This window comes from Bombina bombina, chromosome 3, assembly GCF_027579735.1.
Source record: "Bombina bombina isolate aBomBom1 chromosome 3, aBomBom1.pri, whole genome shotgun sequence".
Classification (NCBI taxonomy): Eukaryota; Metazoa; Chordata; class Amphibia; order Anura; family Bombinatoridae; genus Bombina; species Bombina bombina.
The window spans coordinates 1,056,502,697-1,056,519,504 of record NC_069501.1 but is presented as its reverse complement, the minus strand read 5'-3'; positions in this window follow the sequence as shown (position 1 = coordinate 1,056,519,504).

Genomic DNA, 16,808 nt, shown 5'->3' with positions numbered 1-16,808 from the left:
TCTACTACACTACACTAAAGCTAAAATTAACCCTACAAGCTCCCTAAAAGCTCCCTAATTAACCCCTTAACTGCTGGGCATAATACACTTGTGGTGCGCAGTGGCATTTAGCGGCCTTCTAATTACCAAAAAGCAACGCCAAAGCCATATATGTCTGCTATTTCTGAACAAAGGGGATCCCAGAGAAGAATTTACAACCATTTATGCCATAATTGCACAAGTTGTTTGTAAATAATTTCAGTGAGAAACCGAAAGTTTGTGAAAAAGTGAACGATTTTTTGTATTTGATCGCATTTGGCGGTGAAATGGTGGTATGAAATATACCAAAATTGGCCTAGATCAATACTTTGGGATGTCTACTAAAAAAAATATATACATGTCAAGGGATATTCAGGGATTCCTGAAAGATATTAGTGTTCTAATGTAACTAGCGCTAATTTTGGAAGAAAAATGGTTTGGAAATAGCAAAGTGCTACTTGTATTTATGGCCCTATAACTTGCAAAAAAAGCAAAGAACATGTAAACATTGGGTATTTCTAAACTCAGGACAAAATTTAGAAACTATTTAGCATGGGTGTTTTTTGGTGGTTTTAGATATGTAACAGATTTTGGGGGTCAAAGTTAGAAAAAGTGGTTTTTTTTCCATTTTTCCTCATATTTTATCATTTTTTTTATTGTAAATTATATGATATGATGAAAATAATGGTATCTTTAGAAAGTCCATTTAATGGCGAGAAAAACGGTATATAATATGTGTGGGTACAGTAAATGAGTAAGATGAAAATTACAGCTAAATACAAACACCCCAAAAATGTAAAAATAGCCTTGGTCCCAAACGGACAGAAAATGGAAAAGTGCTGTGGTCATTAAGGGGTTAAAAAGCAGCGTTGAGAGGTCCCAACGCTGATTTTTTTTTTTTTTTTTTTTTTTTTTAAGTTTTAAATGTTTTTATTGAAATAAATTACCATCAGGTACAAAAGTCAAAAATGAAAACCATGCGTGGAGCACACAGGCTCCTACTTTACAAGAATATAAACAATCTAACAAGTTCAAACACATGGGAGTAATATTTGTGCATGTTATAAAGAATAATACCAGTATAAGTTTAAAATAGGTACAAGGGTGAGGGGGGGGAAAGGGGTGGGATGGGGTGTAGGAAGTTGGAAGGGAACCTTATCATAGGAATAGGCTGTATGAGGCTACTTAACGTGTGTTTGTCACAACATTCGGAGACCAGGTGGTGTCATAGCGCGTGTGCCAGTCTGCCCATATAAGTTTGAACAGATCTGAGTTGTTTAAAGTGTAAAAGATGCTTTTCTCCATACTGTAAATATACGCCATTGAATTTAAGAAAGAGGACCAATATGGGGGGTCGTGCTTTTCCATGATTTGGCTATTGCCGCTTTAGTGGCTGTTAGTAGATAAATGCATAGGTATGCTTGGTGCTTGGGTAAAGAGCGGGTACCAATGTGAAGGAGGGCATTTGAAGGGGTTTTGAGGAGCATTATACCCAATCCAGCCAATGTTCGGAAGCAGGTATTCCATAAGGGCGTTAGAGTAGGGCAGTCCCACCATATGTATAAGGCGTCTCCTCTTTTCCCACAATTACGTCAACACAGAGGCGAAGTAGAACCATATATTTTGTTAAGCCTAGTGGGGATAAGGTACCAGTGCGTTAGAAGTTTATAGTACGTTTCAAACAGGGTGACGCAGTGTAAGGCCTTCTTAGTGAGGGAGATTACATGTTGCCACGTCTGTGGAGATATGGTCATGTTTAGGCATGATTCCCATTTGAGTAGATTAGGGAGCTTGTTCTCAGAGTCTGTGCTTCCTATTAGGGAGTAATGTATTGATAGGGATCTGTGTAATCTGTTCCCTTGTTGCCAAGTTATTTCCCATAATGTTTGAGTGCGACATAGTTCAGGCTTAAATCCCCAACTAAGCAGAAAACTCCTTAACCTAGTGTATTCATAAGTCATGTGTCAGGGAGGTGCAAGTTCAGTCTGTAGTTCTGTGAGTGCTAGGAAACGCGGGGTTGGAGAAGTGGCCCAGAGGTCTGAGACTGGACCCCTAGTTGTGCCCATCCATGCGGGTGAGAGTCAGGTAGCCCTCGGAGAAGACCCGTTAGAGGAGTAATAGGTTAGGGGTGCGGGGCAATATGCGTATAATGTCTAAGCTTGTCCCACATAATAAGACATTCTCGTATTATGGGGTTACTAATGTCCGAGGTTCGCCGTAAGTGGGGAGGGATCCAAATTAAGTCAGGTAAGTATATGTGGTGCGGTAATGATGCCTGTTCTATGGTGTTCCATTTACTGGAAGACTCTGTGGCGCCCCATTGTGCTATATGTGTGAGCATTGCTCCTTCGTAGTAATGAAGGATCGAAGGGGAGGCAATCCCTCCTCTGTGTAAAGAGCTCTGGAGGATTTTATGCGCTACTCTGGGGGGTTTGTGTTGCCATATGTATTTTGTAAATTTACTTTGGAATTGGTGTAGAAGGTATCCTGGGACTCTAAATGGGAGGCACCTAAAGAGGTAAGTGATTTTGGGTAAAAATGACATTTTGAGAGCTGTTAGTCTACCTATCCATGATATGTATGTGTAATCCCATTTGTCTTTCAGAGTGCGTAACTCAGAGAGCAACGGTAAGTAATTTTCTTTAATCATCTGTTGGATATTGTTCGATATCTTAACTCCTAAGTGTGAAATATAATTATTAACGCAATGGACTCTATACTGAGTCTTAAGGGTATCAGCTGTATCTTGGGGGAATCCCCAGGTGAAAATTTCAGTTTTATCTAAATTTAGTTTGTAGAGGGACATATGGCCAAAGGATTCCAGGGTTTCCTTCAATCTGGGGAATGAGGATAGTGGGTCCAAGGAAAATATTGTTATATCATAGGCAAATAGCGCTATTTTATGGTTAGTGCCATGAAGGCGAATGCTATCTATTTTCTTATCTTGCCTGATTTGTTCCACAAGTGGTTCTGTTGCAAGGGCAAAAAGCAAACGTGAAAGGGGGCACCCCTGTCTAGTGCCATTGGAGATTGGGAAGGGGAGTGAAATTAATCCTAGTCCCTTAACCATTGCCGAAGGAGTGGAGTAGAGTGCCTGAATCGCCATAACAATCTGATCTGGGAAACCAAAGGTCCTAAGGGCCTCCCATAAATAAGACCATCTAACGCAGACAAAGACCTTCTCTGCATCTAACGAGATTACAGAGAATGGCTTGTTCAATCTGGTGGATTTGCTACAAATGTTTAGTAGGCGCCTGGTATTGTCAGGCCCTTCACGGTGAGGGATGAACCCGACTTGGTCTAAGTTTATAAGTTGCGGGAGTAATTTAGATATGCGGGTGGCTAACAATTTGGCTTTTAACATCTAAGTTAATCAAGGAAATTGGTCTATAACTGGAACAAAGAGATGGGTCTTTTTGAGGTTTGGGGATGGTTATTACAGTGGTTCCTAAAAACTCCCTAGCGAATTTCCCCTCTTCTCTAGCCTGGTTAAAAAACCTAAGCAGCAAAGGCGCTAGTTCATTTATATAGGTTTTATAAAAAGATGCCGAATAACCGTCTGGGCCCGGAGTTTTAAAGGTTTTCATATGTGTGATGACAAGATTGATTTCTTTTAGTGTAAAGGGGGATGAGAGTGATTCCTGGTCCTCTATTCGTAAGGAAGGGAGTTTAAGGTGATCTAGGAACAAACGAATTTCAGAGACAGTGGCTAATGAGTGGCCTGGAGTGTGTTCTAAGTTATATAGTTTTGAATAAAAATTTTAAAAGCATGTGCCTATCTCTGAGGGTATTCGGTAGGTCTGATTCCCGGATTGAATACGGTGAATTCTGGACAAACTCGCCCTGTTTTTGAGCTTATTGGCTAAAAGTGTGTCTGCTTTATTACTCTTATAGTAAGATATCTGTTTCAACTTAAATAGGTTGGCTTGGGTGCGTTTTAATTCCAACTGATTGATATGGTTTCTTATCTTTGTGATTTGTTCTATGATATTGTCCGAGGGTGTTGATCTATTAAGGAGTTCTAGTCGGCGTAGTTCAATATAAGATCTAGAGAGGGGAAGGCCCGAGAGTTTTTTTTAGATAAGCTTGTCTCTTAATTATGAGGCCTCTAAAATTAGCTTTTGCGGCACCCCAAAGTGTGTCGTCCCGAACCTGTTTATTATCATTGGAATGAGAGTAAAAGATGATATCTTTTCTGAGAATTTATTTAAAGGAGGCGTCCTGGAGGACGTGATGTGGAAGGCGCCAGGAGGGCCTTATGTTGGTTCATTCTATTGAACGGAAAGTCACTATAACAGTGTCGTGGTCAGACCAGGGGCATAGGGAAATTTTAGAACATTTAACTTGGTCCAGGGTTTCTGCTGAGCAAAAGACATAATCAAGTCTAGAGTAGATTTTGTGGGGGTGAGAAAAATGAGTGTAATCCCTATCTCTAGGATGAAGTGATCTCCATATATCATAATAATGAAATTGGGCAATAATTTGTCTAAATTTGTGGGAGAGTTGTGTGGAGTGGGCGGTCTGTTTTGTATGGCCAGTTTTTTTTCTATCTAGTATTGGGTCCCAGGTCATATTAAAGTCTCCCGCTAACAGGACTCTGCCTATTTTCACCCGGTCCACTGTGAGAAGAACACGTTTAAGGTATCTGGGTTGATGTGAGTTAGGGAGGTAAATGGAGGCTAGCGTATAGTCAATATGGTCTAGTTTACATATTAAAATTAGGAATCTAGATTGAGGGTCTTTTAGGACTTGGATTTGTTCGTAAGCTATTCTTTTATGGATTAAGATTGAGGTACCTCTGGCCTTCTTTAAGAAGGGAGTATATTCAAGTACAGTATAGTCCTTAGATATTGAGTAAAGAGGGTTATCAAGTGACCGATGCGTCTCTTGAAGAAAAACCACATCAGGGTTAGGGTGTTTAAGCGATCTAGCTAGAAGGCTACACTTATGTGGGGAGTTCAAGCCTCTGACATTATACAGGGAGTGCAGAATTATTAGGCAAGTTGTATTTTTGAGGATTAATTTTATTATTGAACAACCATGTTCTCAATAAACCCAAAAAACTCATTAATATCAAAGCTGAATAGTTTTGGAAGTAGTTTTTATTTTGTTTTTAGTTTTAGCTATTTTAGGGGGATATCTTTGTGTGCAGGTGACTATTTCTGTGCATAATTATTAGGCAACTTAACAAAAAACAAATATATACCCATTTCAATTATTTATTTTTACCAGTGAAACCAATATAACATCTCAACATTCACAAATATACATTTCTGACATTCAAAAACAAAACAAAAACAAATCAGTGACCAATATAGCCACCTTTCTTTGCAAGGACACTCAAAAGCCTGCCATCCATGGATTCTGTCAGTGTTTTGATCTGTTCACCATCAACATTGCGTGCAGCAGCAACCACAGCCTCCCAGACACTGTTCAGAGAGGTGTACTGTTTTCCCTCCTTGTAAATCTCACATTTGATGATGGACCACAGGTTCTCAATGGGGTTCAGATCAGGTGAACAAGGAGGCCATGTCATTAGATTTTCTTCTTTTATACCCTTTCTTGCCAGCCACGCTGTGGAGTACTTGGACGTGTGTGATGGAGCATTGTCCTGCATGAAAATCATGTTTTTCTTGAAGGATGCAGACTTCTTCCTGTACCACTGCTTGAAGAAGTTGTCTTCCAGAAACTGGCAGTAGGACTGGGAGTTGAGCTTGACTCCATCCTTAACCCGAAAAGGCCCCACAAGCTCATCTTTGATGATACTAGCCCAAACCAGTACTCCACCTCCACCTTGCTGGCGTCTGAGTCGGACTGGAGCTCTCTGCCCTTTACCAATCCAGCCACGGGCCCATCCATCTGGCCCATCAAGACTCACTCTCATTTCATCAGTCCATAAAACCTTAGAAAAATCAGTCTTGAGATATTTCTTGGCCCAGTCTTGACGTTTCAGCTTGTGTGTCTTGTTCAGTGGTGGTCATCTTTCAGCCTTTCTTACCTTGGCCATGTCTCTGAGTATTGCACACCTTGTGCTTTTGGGCACTCCAGTGATGTTGCAGCTCTGAAATATGGCCAAACTGGTGGCAAGTGGCATCTTGGCAGCTGCACGCTTGACTTTTCTCAGTTCATGGGCAGTTATTTTGCGCCTTGGTTTTTCCACACGCTTCTTGCGACCCTGTTGACTATTTTGAATGAAACGCTTGATTGTTCGATGATCACGCTTCAGAAGCTTTGCAATTTTAAGAGTGCTGCATCCCTCTGCAAGATATCTCACTATTTTTGACTTTTCTGAGCCTTTCAAGTCCTTCTTTTGACCCATTTTGCCAAAGGAAAGGAAGTTGCCTAATAATTATGCACACCTGATATAGGGTGTTGATGTCATTAGACCATACCCCTTCTCATTACAGAGATGAACATCACCTAATATGCTTAATTGGTAGTAGGCTTTCGAGCCTATACAGCTTGGAGTAAGACAACATGCATAAAGAGGATGATGTGGTCAAAATACTAATTTGCCTAATAATTCTGCACTCCCTGTAGGTCAGTATTTTAAGGGGGGGCATAGGAGGCTATAAGGGAGTAACTGAGTCAGTTAAGGAGAATTGAGTGGGAGGGGGGAGGGAGTGGGGGAAATTAGGTATAAGAGGAAGGGAAGGGGTTAGCGAAAATAGTCTGCTTTAATGGAACCCTAGCGTGGGCTACTGGTGAGGGAGGGAGAACAATGAACAAGAATAGAAGTCAACAGGCTTAACTCTGCTCCGCAGACATAACTTCACGTAATTTATAACAACAACTGTGCAAAACACATAACAGAAAATTAACATTGCAAGGGGTGAGTGCGTATAAAATGCATCTATCAGGTTACTTACAAAACTTAAACGTTAACAGAAGCCTCAACTATATGCTACTAGAAGTAGGTCGAATGTCCAGGCTTGGTAGCGTCTTATAAAAAGAGGAACATAGGTGAGAACAGCCAAACATGAGTTTAAGGTGGGTTGATTTTAGTTATTTTTGCTCTTTGCTCCTTGATGGACCATTCAGGAGCTGCAGCTCTCAGTTTCGGATAGGTAGGCTGTGGTGCTGAAGATTGATCTGAATGGAGACCCCAGGAGGTGAGAAGAGCCATGCCTTGAGGAAGGGTAGATATTACATGACTTTGATTGTCTCTTGTAACCACCAGATTTGTGGGGTGTCCCCATCGATATTTGATATTAGCCTTCCTAAGGGCTAAAGTGATTGGTTGGTAAGTTTTGCGGTACTGTAGTGTGTGAGCCGATAAGTCAGGCAAGAGTTGTATATCTTTGAATTTCTCTGGTAGGGGCGGTCTTTTAAAGGCAGATTGCATCAGTTTATTTTTATAGATATAGCTGTGAAAGCAGACAATTACATCCCATGGTTTTTCTACAGGAACAGATCGTGATCTTAAAGCTCTTTGGGCCCTTTCCATTGTATCTGTTAGGCCTTCCGGGGATCCCACAAGCTCCACAAATAGTTCTCTTAAAAAAGACTGTAAATCAGAGGTCTCAACTCTCTCCGGGATGCCTCTGAACCGTATGTTATTTCTACGGGATCTGTCTTCAATGTCCGCCATTTTGAATTCAAGCTGGGTCATCTGGTCTGCTAGGGTTTCAAAATAGGCTAGTAGGTTCGTCTGATCTACCACCAGGTCATCTTGCTTTCGCTCAAGCGCTTCGACTCTATCCCCAATCTCAGAAATATCTTTTTTCAGTTCCACAGAGGATTGCTGGATTTCCTGAGTAATAGAGCGTGTCTGATTGGCCAACATCTTTTGTAGAGTGGACTTCGTAATGTAATGATGTGACGGTGTCTCTGAGCGCATACTCGATTGGGATTCAGCATCAAGCGACTCAGGATCACTTAACTCCTCATTGGGGCTAAATTAGGCTCTTTTCCAGATTGAGTAAAATGGTCATAAACGGTCTTTTCGGTGATAGTAGGGGTCTTCCCCTGTCTCCTGGACTTATGAGGTATGTTAACAAAACTTTAAGGTTACGCTGTAAATCAAAGGTTAGTTATGGGTAAAGAACACAGAATTAACCTAAGAGTATAAGGCACTTTAAGGTAGAGTTTACTAACCCCAATTACATATATTCAAGCTGCGGAGCATGGTTGATTGTCACCCTACAGGGGCTAAAGCATTTTTGTTAAGTCATCATTCAAAACACAAGAATTGCAAACCTCAGCGACAGGGGGTAGCCTCAAATTATGGACCCCCACGCACCTCAGGTATATGTGGGATACGACTATATAGAAGGGAAAATGGATAGGGGAAGTGACCAGTCCAGGCTAGCTGGACTGGAAAGGAGGAGGCGCGAGGGGGCCCTCATAAACCAGTCTAGGTCTGTGAGACACTAAGTTTATGCTAACGATACACCCTGTTATTAGAATGTACAGGAAAGCAATACAATGCCAGAAGGACAGGCCAAGAGTGTAGTTGGTAGTAGTATACCATAAAACAAGGAATTTCCCCTAAACACTATGAGCAGAGAGTAGGGATAGGGTATGACCTTGGGTTTGGTAATAAGGCGTGGAGTTACCTAAGAATGTGAAGTGAAAGGTAAATTATATGACGTAGTATGGGAGAAAATATGGGCCTAGCTAGTTTAATGCAAGAGGCTCTTGTGCGCCTCAAAGAGAAAACAGACAGTAAATTAAAGGAACACTCCATGGGGACGTGACCAACCCAAACAGTTAGGCAATATGAATCCTCAAAAAAAAAAAAAAAAGCTATGCAAGTGAACCTTGGAGGTACAATGTGCTAGGTGAGGTAGTTTAAGTGGAAAACTATATAAGCAGTGAGTAGAGTGAGGGCGAGTGAAGTCAAAGTATGTTACTCTAGCCCTGGGCCCTGGGTTACATATGAGGAACCCTAGTTAGCTTGGGGGAAAAATGCTGCACTAGAGCTGGCAATGTAGACAAAAAGCCCCTAGAATTATGACACCCTAGAAATGTAAGGCGATCCCTACTTGTAGTAAGAGAGAGGTGGGTCAAAGCACTGGTACCCCTCAGGAGGATGAGCACCAGAAGTAAGTGAGCAGTAAGGTAAGAGAACTGTCACTCAACTGCGTGGAGACTACTCCTTATGGGAGAGGGGGGGTGGGTAAGTAAAATAATCTGAAATATTGTTTGAGAAGGAGCGTAAGTCAGCTTGTTCATGTAGATGTATAGTGAAGGGTGTGTGTTGGGTCTAATTTGAGCGAGTAGTATTATCTAATTATGTGCTGGGCTAGTGTTATGTATGCATCATAAGATAGTACCTGTAAGGAAAAATGCAGGTTAAAATAATAGCACTACACTCTGAAGGCAAAGTTCAGAGACACCTGAGCTGGCACAGCAGCCCTTTAATAGAGTTATGAGACCCAGAGGTCCTTGCTGGTCTAGGTTAGAGAAGATAAGTCACACTTGGTTGAATCTTGTACACTCTATAAGACAGTAATAGTAACAATAAAAGCCTTAGCACACAGTTCTATTCTTTTGGCAGGCTGTACATTTTGTAGGTAGGTATAGAGCAATGAAGGGTACTCTGTCTTTCTGGAAGTGGGACAAGTCTCAAAGAAACAGCAATGTTCTAAATCAGTGGCCCTTCAAAACCTACTGTGTCACATTTGCAGTATAGATGGAAAATAAAGTTTTGTGGCCAAAAAGCAGAGCCGAACTAATATTGCTGGGAGCCAAGTATTAATGTGAAGCAGGCTCAAGGGTAGTTAAAGGATGGCAAACAAGCTTTGTCCCAGTAAAGCCAAGATATATTGGTGAGTGGTGCCTGGTGTAAATTACCTGATCCGGTGCTGCTAGCTATGGATGGAAATGTTCATCTTCTCCTCCTCATCAAAGAATTCCCGCTCACACCAATGTCCTAAGGCTTGTCAGGCCAGCAGACTCTGGCACTATAGACTAAAATGAGTAGCCCCGGGTGAATAGAAAGAAGCAGGCTGTCGGTGGTGGCTCTAAAGAGGATGTCAACGCCAGGTTAAGGTTCCGATGCAGGGGCGTACCGTGGCGGGAGAGCTGTGATCACTGTAGCGCAAGGGCCTCCACTCCTCATCCAAGATGGCCGACGTCACCCTTATGGCGCAGTGTTCTGCGCTGGAGTTTCGTCGATAACGGTAAGCACTAAGGGCCTACTCTGACCCCCACAATCTCACTTCTCGGGTCGCAGAACTTGTGGGCTAAACATCTGCTGGGTCGTGGCCAGAAGGGACCCTCTCACTCGGTGCACAGGTCGAAGTCGGCTAGTTCCACCTCTGAAGCCTCCGTATGTCAGTCGCCTCAATCCTCAGTCACCGGACTTTGTGGGTAATGATCAGATGTACTCCGGAGCGGAGCCCCGACCCTCTGGAGTACTTGGCTTAAGCTGCCAGTGTAGTCCTTGTATGGGCCAATGCAGGCTCTACAGTTCTTAGATGCGTAGCCGTTCAGGTCTAGCTGCGGGCCTTTCTTTACCCCTATTCACAAGTGTGGTAAAGGAAAAAAAAGCAGAAAAAAGTGACTACCTGTAGTCTAAAGTTTACCAGGTGCAAGGGAGAAGGTTTAGAGACAAAAAAACAAAACAAAATGGGAACTTTTATAAAGGTAAATCCCCAAGTATACACGGAGCTCTACCAAAACACGTCTATCCTGCGCTGCCTCAGGCTCCGCCCCCCCAACGCTGCTTTTAACGCCCGCTGGTATTACGAGTCTGGCAGGTACAGGTGTACCGCTCACTTTTCTTCCACGACTCGAGCTTACCGCAAATCCCCTTACGTAAATTGCGTATCCTATCTTTTTAATGGGATTTGCCTAACGCCGGTATTACGAGTCTTGGAAGAAGTGAGCGGTAGACCCTCTCCTGTCAAGACTCCTACCGCATTTAAAAGTCAGTAGTTAAGAGTTTTATGGGCTAACGCCGTAATATAAAACTCTTAACTAAAGTGCTACAAAGTACACTAACACCCATAAACTACCTATTAACCCCTAAACCGAGCCCCCCCCCCACATCGCAAACACTTAAATAAAGTTTTTAACCCCTAATCTGCCGACCGGACATCGCCGCCACTGTAATAAATATATTAACCCCTAATCCGCTGCACTCCCCCCCTCGCAAACACTAGTTAAATTTTATTAACCCCTAATCTGCCGTCCCTAACATCGCCGACACCTATCTACATTTATTAATCCCTAATCTGCCGCCCCAACGTCGCCGCTACTATATTACATTTATTAACCCCTAAACCTAAGTCTAGCCCTAAGTCTAACCCCCCCTAACTTAAATATAATTTAAATAAAACAAAATAAAATTACTACAATTAAATAAATTATTCCTATTTAAAACTAAATACCTGTAAAATAAACCCTAAGATAGCTACAATATAACTAATAGTTACATTTGTATCTATCTTAGGGTTTATATTTATTTTACAGGCAACTTTGTATTTATTTTAACTAGGTAGAATAGTTATTAAATAGTTATTAACTATTTAATAACTACCTAGTTAAAATAAGTACAAATTTACCTGTAAAATAAATCCTAACCTAAGTTACAATTACACCTAACACTACACTATCATTAAATTAGTTTACTAAATTACCTACAATTAAATTAAATAAACTAAAGTACAAAAAAAACAAAACACTAAATTACAGAAAATAAAAAAAAATTTTTTTTTTTTTAGGGGTTAATAAGTGTAGGTAGGTTCCAGCGACGTTGTAGGGGCAGAGTAGGGGTTAATAATTATAATGTAGGTGGCGACGATGTCGGGGACGGCAGATTAGGGGTTAATAAGTATAAGATTAGGGGTGTTTAGACTCGGGGTTCATGTTAGGGTGTTAGGTGTAGACATAAAATTCCTTTCCCTATAGGAATCAATGGGGCTGCGTTAGGAGCTGAACGCTGCTTTTTTGCAGGTGTTAGGTTTTTTTTCAGCTGGCTCAGCCCCATTGTTTCCTATGGGGAAATCGTGCATGAGCATGTTTAGCCATCTTACCGCTACCGTAAGCAACGCTTACTTAGGTGAGATGGGGAGCTAAATTTTGCTCTACGCTCACCTTTTTGCGGCTAACGCCAGGTTTAAAAAAACTGTAATACCAGCGTTGTCTTAAGGTAGCGTTAAAAAAAAGGCTCGTCAGCAACGCACCCCTGTTACCACAAAACTCATAATCTCGGTGATTGATAATTATTAAAAATTGTTATACATAATGTAAAATATATATATATATATTACTGAAGACCTTTGTGCAGAACTCTTTTATATGCAAATAATAGCCATTCTATACATGTGTTGAAAGGAATAGGCCAAAGTAAATTATTTAGAACTAGTCCTAAAGCCTGTGTACACTGGCCAATTTTTTTAAATACCACGGTTCCAACCCTTGCTTCCTCTCTCTCTCCCCCCCCCTCTTTTGAGCTCTCTCTCTCCCCCCTCTTTTGCTCTCTCTCTCTCCCACCTCTTTTGCTCTCTCTCTCCTCCTCTTTTGCTCTCTCTCACCCCCCTCTTTTGCTCTCTCTCCCCCCTCTTTTGCTCTCTCTCTCTCTTCCCCCCTCTTTAGCTCTCTCTCTCTCCCTCTCCCCTCTTTTGTACTTTCTCCCCCCTATTTTGCTCTCTCTCTCCCCCTCTTTTGCACTCTCATCCCCTCATTTGTTCTCTCTTCCCCTCATTTGCTCTCTCTTCTCCCTCTTTTGCTCTCTCTCCTCTTTTGCTCTTTACTCCCTCTTTTGCTCTCTCTCCTCTTTTGCTCTCTCTCCTCTTTTGCTCTTTACCCCCTCTTTTGCTCTCTGCCCCCTCTTTTGCTCTCTCCCCCCCGTCTTTTGCTCTCTCTCCCCCCTCTTTTGCTCTCTCTCCCCCCTCTTTTGCTCTCTCTCCCCCCTCTTTTGCTCTCTCTCCCCCCTCTTTTGCTCTCTCTCTCCCCCCCTCCTTTGCTCTCTCTCCCCCCCTCTTTTGCTCTCTCCCCCCCCTCTTTTGCTCTCTCTCCCACCTCTTTTGCTCTCTCTCTCCCCCTCTCTTTTGCTCTCTCTCTCCCCCCTCTTTTGCGCTCTCTCTCCCCCCTCTTTTGCTCTCTCTTCTCTTTTGCTCTCTCTCCTCCCTCTTTTGCTCTCTCTCTCCCCCCCTCTCTTTTGCTCTCTCTCCCCCCTCTTTTGCTCTCTCTCCCCCCTCTTTTGCTCTCTCTCCCATTCTCTTTTGCTCTCTCCCCCTCTTTTACTCTCTCTCCCCCCTCTTTTGCTCTCTCTCCCCCCCTCTTTTGCTCTCTCCCCCCCTCTTTTGCTCTCTCTCCCCCCTCTTTTGCTCTCTCTCTCCCCCTCTTTTGCACTCTCTTCCCCTCATTTGCTCTCTCTTCCCCTCATTTGCTCTCTCTACTCCCTCATTTGCTCTCTCTACTCCCTCTTTTGCTCTCTCTCCTCTTTTGCTCTTTACTCCCTCTTTTGCTCTCTGCCCCCTCTTTTGCTCTCTCCCCCCCTCTTTTGCTCTCTCTCCCCCCCTCTTTTGCTCTCTCTCCCCCCCTCTTTTGCTCTCTCTCTCCCCCCTCCTTTGCTCTCTCTCTCCCCCCCCTCTTTTGCTCTCTCCCCCCCCTCTTTTGCTCTCTCTCCCCCCTCTTTTGCTCTCTCTCCCACCTCTTTTGCTCTCTCTCTCCCCCTCTCTTTTGCTCTCTCTCTCCCCCTCTCTTTTGCTCTCTCTCTCCCCCCTCTTTTGCGCTCTCTCTCCCCCCTCTTTTGCTCTCTCTCTCCCCCCTCTTTTGCTCTCTCTTCTCTTTTGCTCTCTCTCCCCCCTCTTTTGCTCTCTCTCTCCCCCCTCTCTTTTGCTCTCTCTCTCCCCCCTCTCTTTTGCTCTCTCTCCCCCCTCTTTTGCTCTCTCTCCCCCCTCTTTTGCTCTCTCTCCCCCCTCTTTTGCTCTCTCTCTCTCTCTCTCCCCTCTTTTGCTCTCTCTCCCATTCTCTTTTGCTCTCTCCCCCCTCTTTTACTCTCTCTCCCCCCTCTTTTTCTCTCTCTCCCCCCCCTCTTTTGCTCTCTCCCCCCCTCTTTTGCTCTCTCTCCCCCCTCTTTTGCTCTCTCTCTATCCCCCTCTTTTGCTCACTCTCTCCCCCACTTTTGCTCTCTCCCTCCTATTTTGCTCTCTCTTCTCTTTTGCTCTCTCTCCCCCCACTTTTGCTCTCTCTCTCCCCCTCTATTTTTCTCTCTCCCCCCCCCCCCTCTTTTGCTCTCTCTCCCCTCTCTTTTGCTCTCTCCCCCCCGCTCTATTTTGGTCTCTTTTCCCGCTCTCTTTTACTCTCTCTCTCCGTTCTCTTTTGCTCTCTTTACCCCCCTCTTTTGCTCTCTCTCTCCCCTCTCTTTTGCTCTCTCTCCCCCCTCTTTTGCTCTTTCTTCTCTTTTGCTCTCTCTCCCCCTCTCTTTTGCTCTCTATCCCCCCTCTTTTGCTCTTTCTTCTCTTTTGCTCTCTCTCCCCCTCTCTTTTGCTCTCTCTCCCCCCCCTCTTTTGCTCTCTCTCCACCCCTCTTTTGCTCTCTCTCCCCCTCCTTTTGCTCTCCCCCCTCTTTTGCTCTCTCTCCCACCTCTTTTGCTCTCTCTCTCCCCCTCTCTTTTGCTCTCTCTCCCCCTCTCTTTTGCTCTCTCTCTCCCCCCTTTTGCTCTCTCTTCTCTTTTGCTCTCTCTCCCTCCTCTCTTGCTCTCTCTCTCCCCTCTCTTTTGCTCTCTCTCCTCCCCTTTTTTGCTCTCTCTCTTTCCCCCCTCTTTTGCTCTTTCTCCCCCCTCTTTTGCTCTTTCTCCCCCCTCTTTTGCTCTCTCTCCCCCCCTTTTGCTCTCTCTCCCCCTCTATTTTGCTCTCTCCCCCTCTTTTGCTCTCTCTCCCCCCTCTTTTGCTCTCTCCCCCCCTTTTGCTCTCTCCCCCCCTTTTGCTCTCTCTTCCCCCTCTCTTGCTCTGTCTCCCCCCTCTTTTGCGCTCTCTCTCCGCTCTCTTTTGCTCTCTCTCCCCCTTCTTTTATTCTCTCTCTCCCCCTCTATTTTGCTCTCTCTCCCCCTCTATTTTGCTCTCTCTCCCCCCTCTTTTGCTCTCTCTCCCCCCTCTTTTGCTCTCTCTCTCTCTTCCCCCCTCTTTAGCTCTCTCTCTCTCCCTCTCCCCTCTTTTGTACTTTCTCCCCCCTATTTTGCTCTCTCTCTCCCCCTCTTTTGCACTCTCATCCCCTCATTTGTTCTCTCTTCCCCTCATTTGCTCTCTCTTCTCCCTCTTTTGCTCTCTCTCCTCTTTTGCTCTTTACTCCCTCTTTTGCTCTCTCTCCTCTTTTGCTCTCTCTCCTCTTTTGCTCTTTACCCCCTCTTTTGCTCTCTGCCCCATCTTTTGCTCTCTCCCCCCCCTCTTTTACTCTCTCTCCCCCCTCTTTTGCTCTCTCTCCCCCCCTCTTTTGCTCTCTCTCTCCCCCCCCTCCTTTGCTCTCTCTCTCCCCCCCTCTTTTGCTCTCTCCCCCCCCCCCTCTTTTGCTCTCTCTCCCCCCTCTTTTGCTCTCTCTCCCACCTCTTTTGCTCTCTCTCTCCCCCTCTCTTTTGCTCTCTCTCTCCCCCCTCTTTTGCGCTCTCTCTCCCCCGCTCTTTTGCTCTCTCTTCTCTTTTGCTCTCTCTCCTCCCTCTTTTGCTCTCTCTCTCCCCCCTCTCTTTTGCTCTCTCTCTCCCCCCTCTCTTTTGCTCTCTCTCCCCCCTCTTTTGCTCTCTCTCCCATTCTCTTTTGCTCTCTCCCCCTCTTTTACTCTCTCTCCCCCCTCTTTTGCTCTCTCTCCCCCCTCTTTTGCTCTCTCTCCCCCCCCTCTTTTGCTCTCTCCCCCCTCTTTTGCTCTCTCTCCCCCCTCTTTTGCTCTCTCTCTCCCCCTCTTTTGCACTCTCTTCCCCTCATTTGCTCTCTCTTCCCCTCATTTGCTCTCTCTTCTCCCTCTTTTGCTCTCTCTCCTCTTTTGCTCTTTACTCCCTCTTTTGCTCTCTGCCCCCTCTTTTGCTCTCTCCCCCCTCTTTTGCTCTCTCCCCCCCTCTTTTGCTCTCTCTCCCCCCCTCTTTTGCTCTCTCTCCCCCCTCTTTTGCTCTCTCTCTCCCCCCCCCTCCTTTGCTCTCTCTCTCCCCCCCTCTTTTGCTCTCTCTCTCCCCCCCTCTTTTGCTCTCTCTCCCCCCTCTTTTGCTCTCTCTCCCACCTCTTTTGCTCTCTCTCTCCCCCTCTCTTTTGCTCTCTCTCTCCCCCCTCTTTTGCGCTCTCTCTCCCCCCTCTTTTGCTCTCTCTTCTCTTTTGCTCTCTCTCCCCCCTCTTTTGCTCTCTCTCTCCCCCCTCTCTTTTGCTCTCTCCCCCCTCTCTTTTGCTCTCTCTCCCCCCTCTTTTGCTCTCTCTCCCCCCTCTTTTGCTCTCTCTCCCCCCTCTTTTGCTCTCTCTCTCTCTCCCCTCTTTTGCTCTCTCTCCCATTCTCTTTTGCTCTCTCCCCCTCTTTTACTCTCTCTCCCCCCTCTTTTTCTCTCTCTCCCCCCCTCTTTTGCTCTCTCCCCCCTCTTTTGCTCTCTCTCCCCCCTCTTTTGCTCTCTCTCTATCCCCCTCTTTTGCTCTCTCTCTCCCCCACTTTTGCTCTCTCCCTCCTATTTTGCTCTCTCTTCTCTTTTGCTCTCTCTCCCCCCACTTTTGCTCTCTCTCTCCCCCTCTATTTTTCTCTCTCTCCCCCCCCCCTCTTTTGCTCTCTCTCCCCTCTCTTTTGCTCTCTCCCACCGCTCTATTTTGGTCTCTTTTCCCGCTCTCTTTTGCTCTCTCTCCTCCCCTTTTTTGCTCTCTCTCTATCCCCCC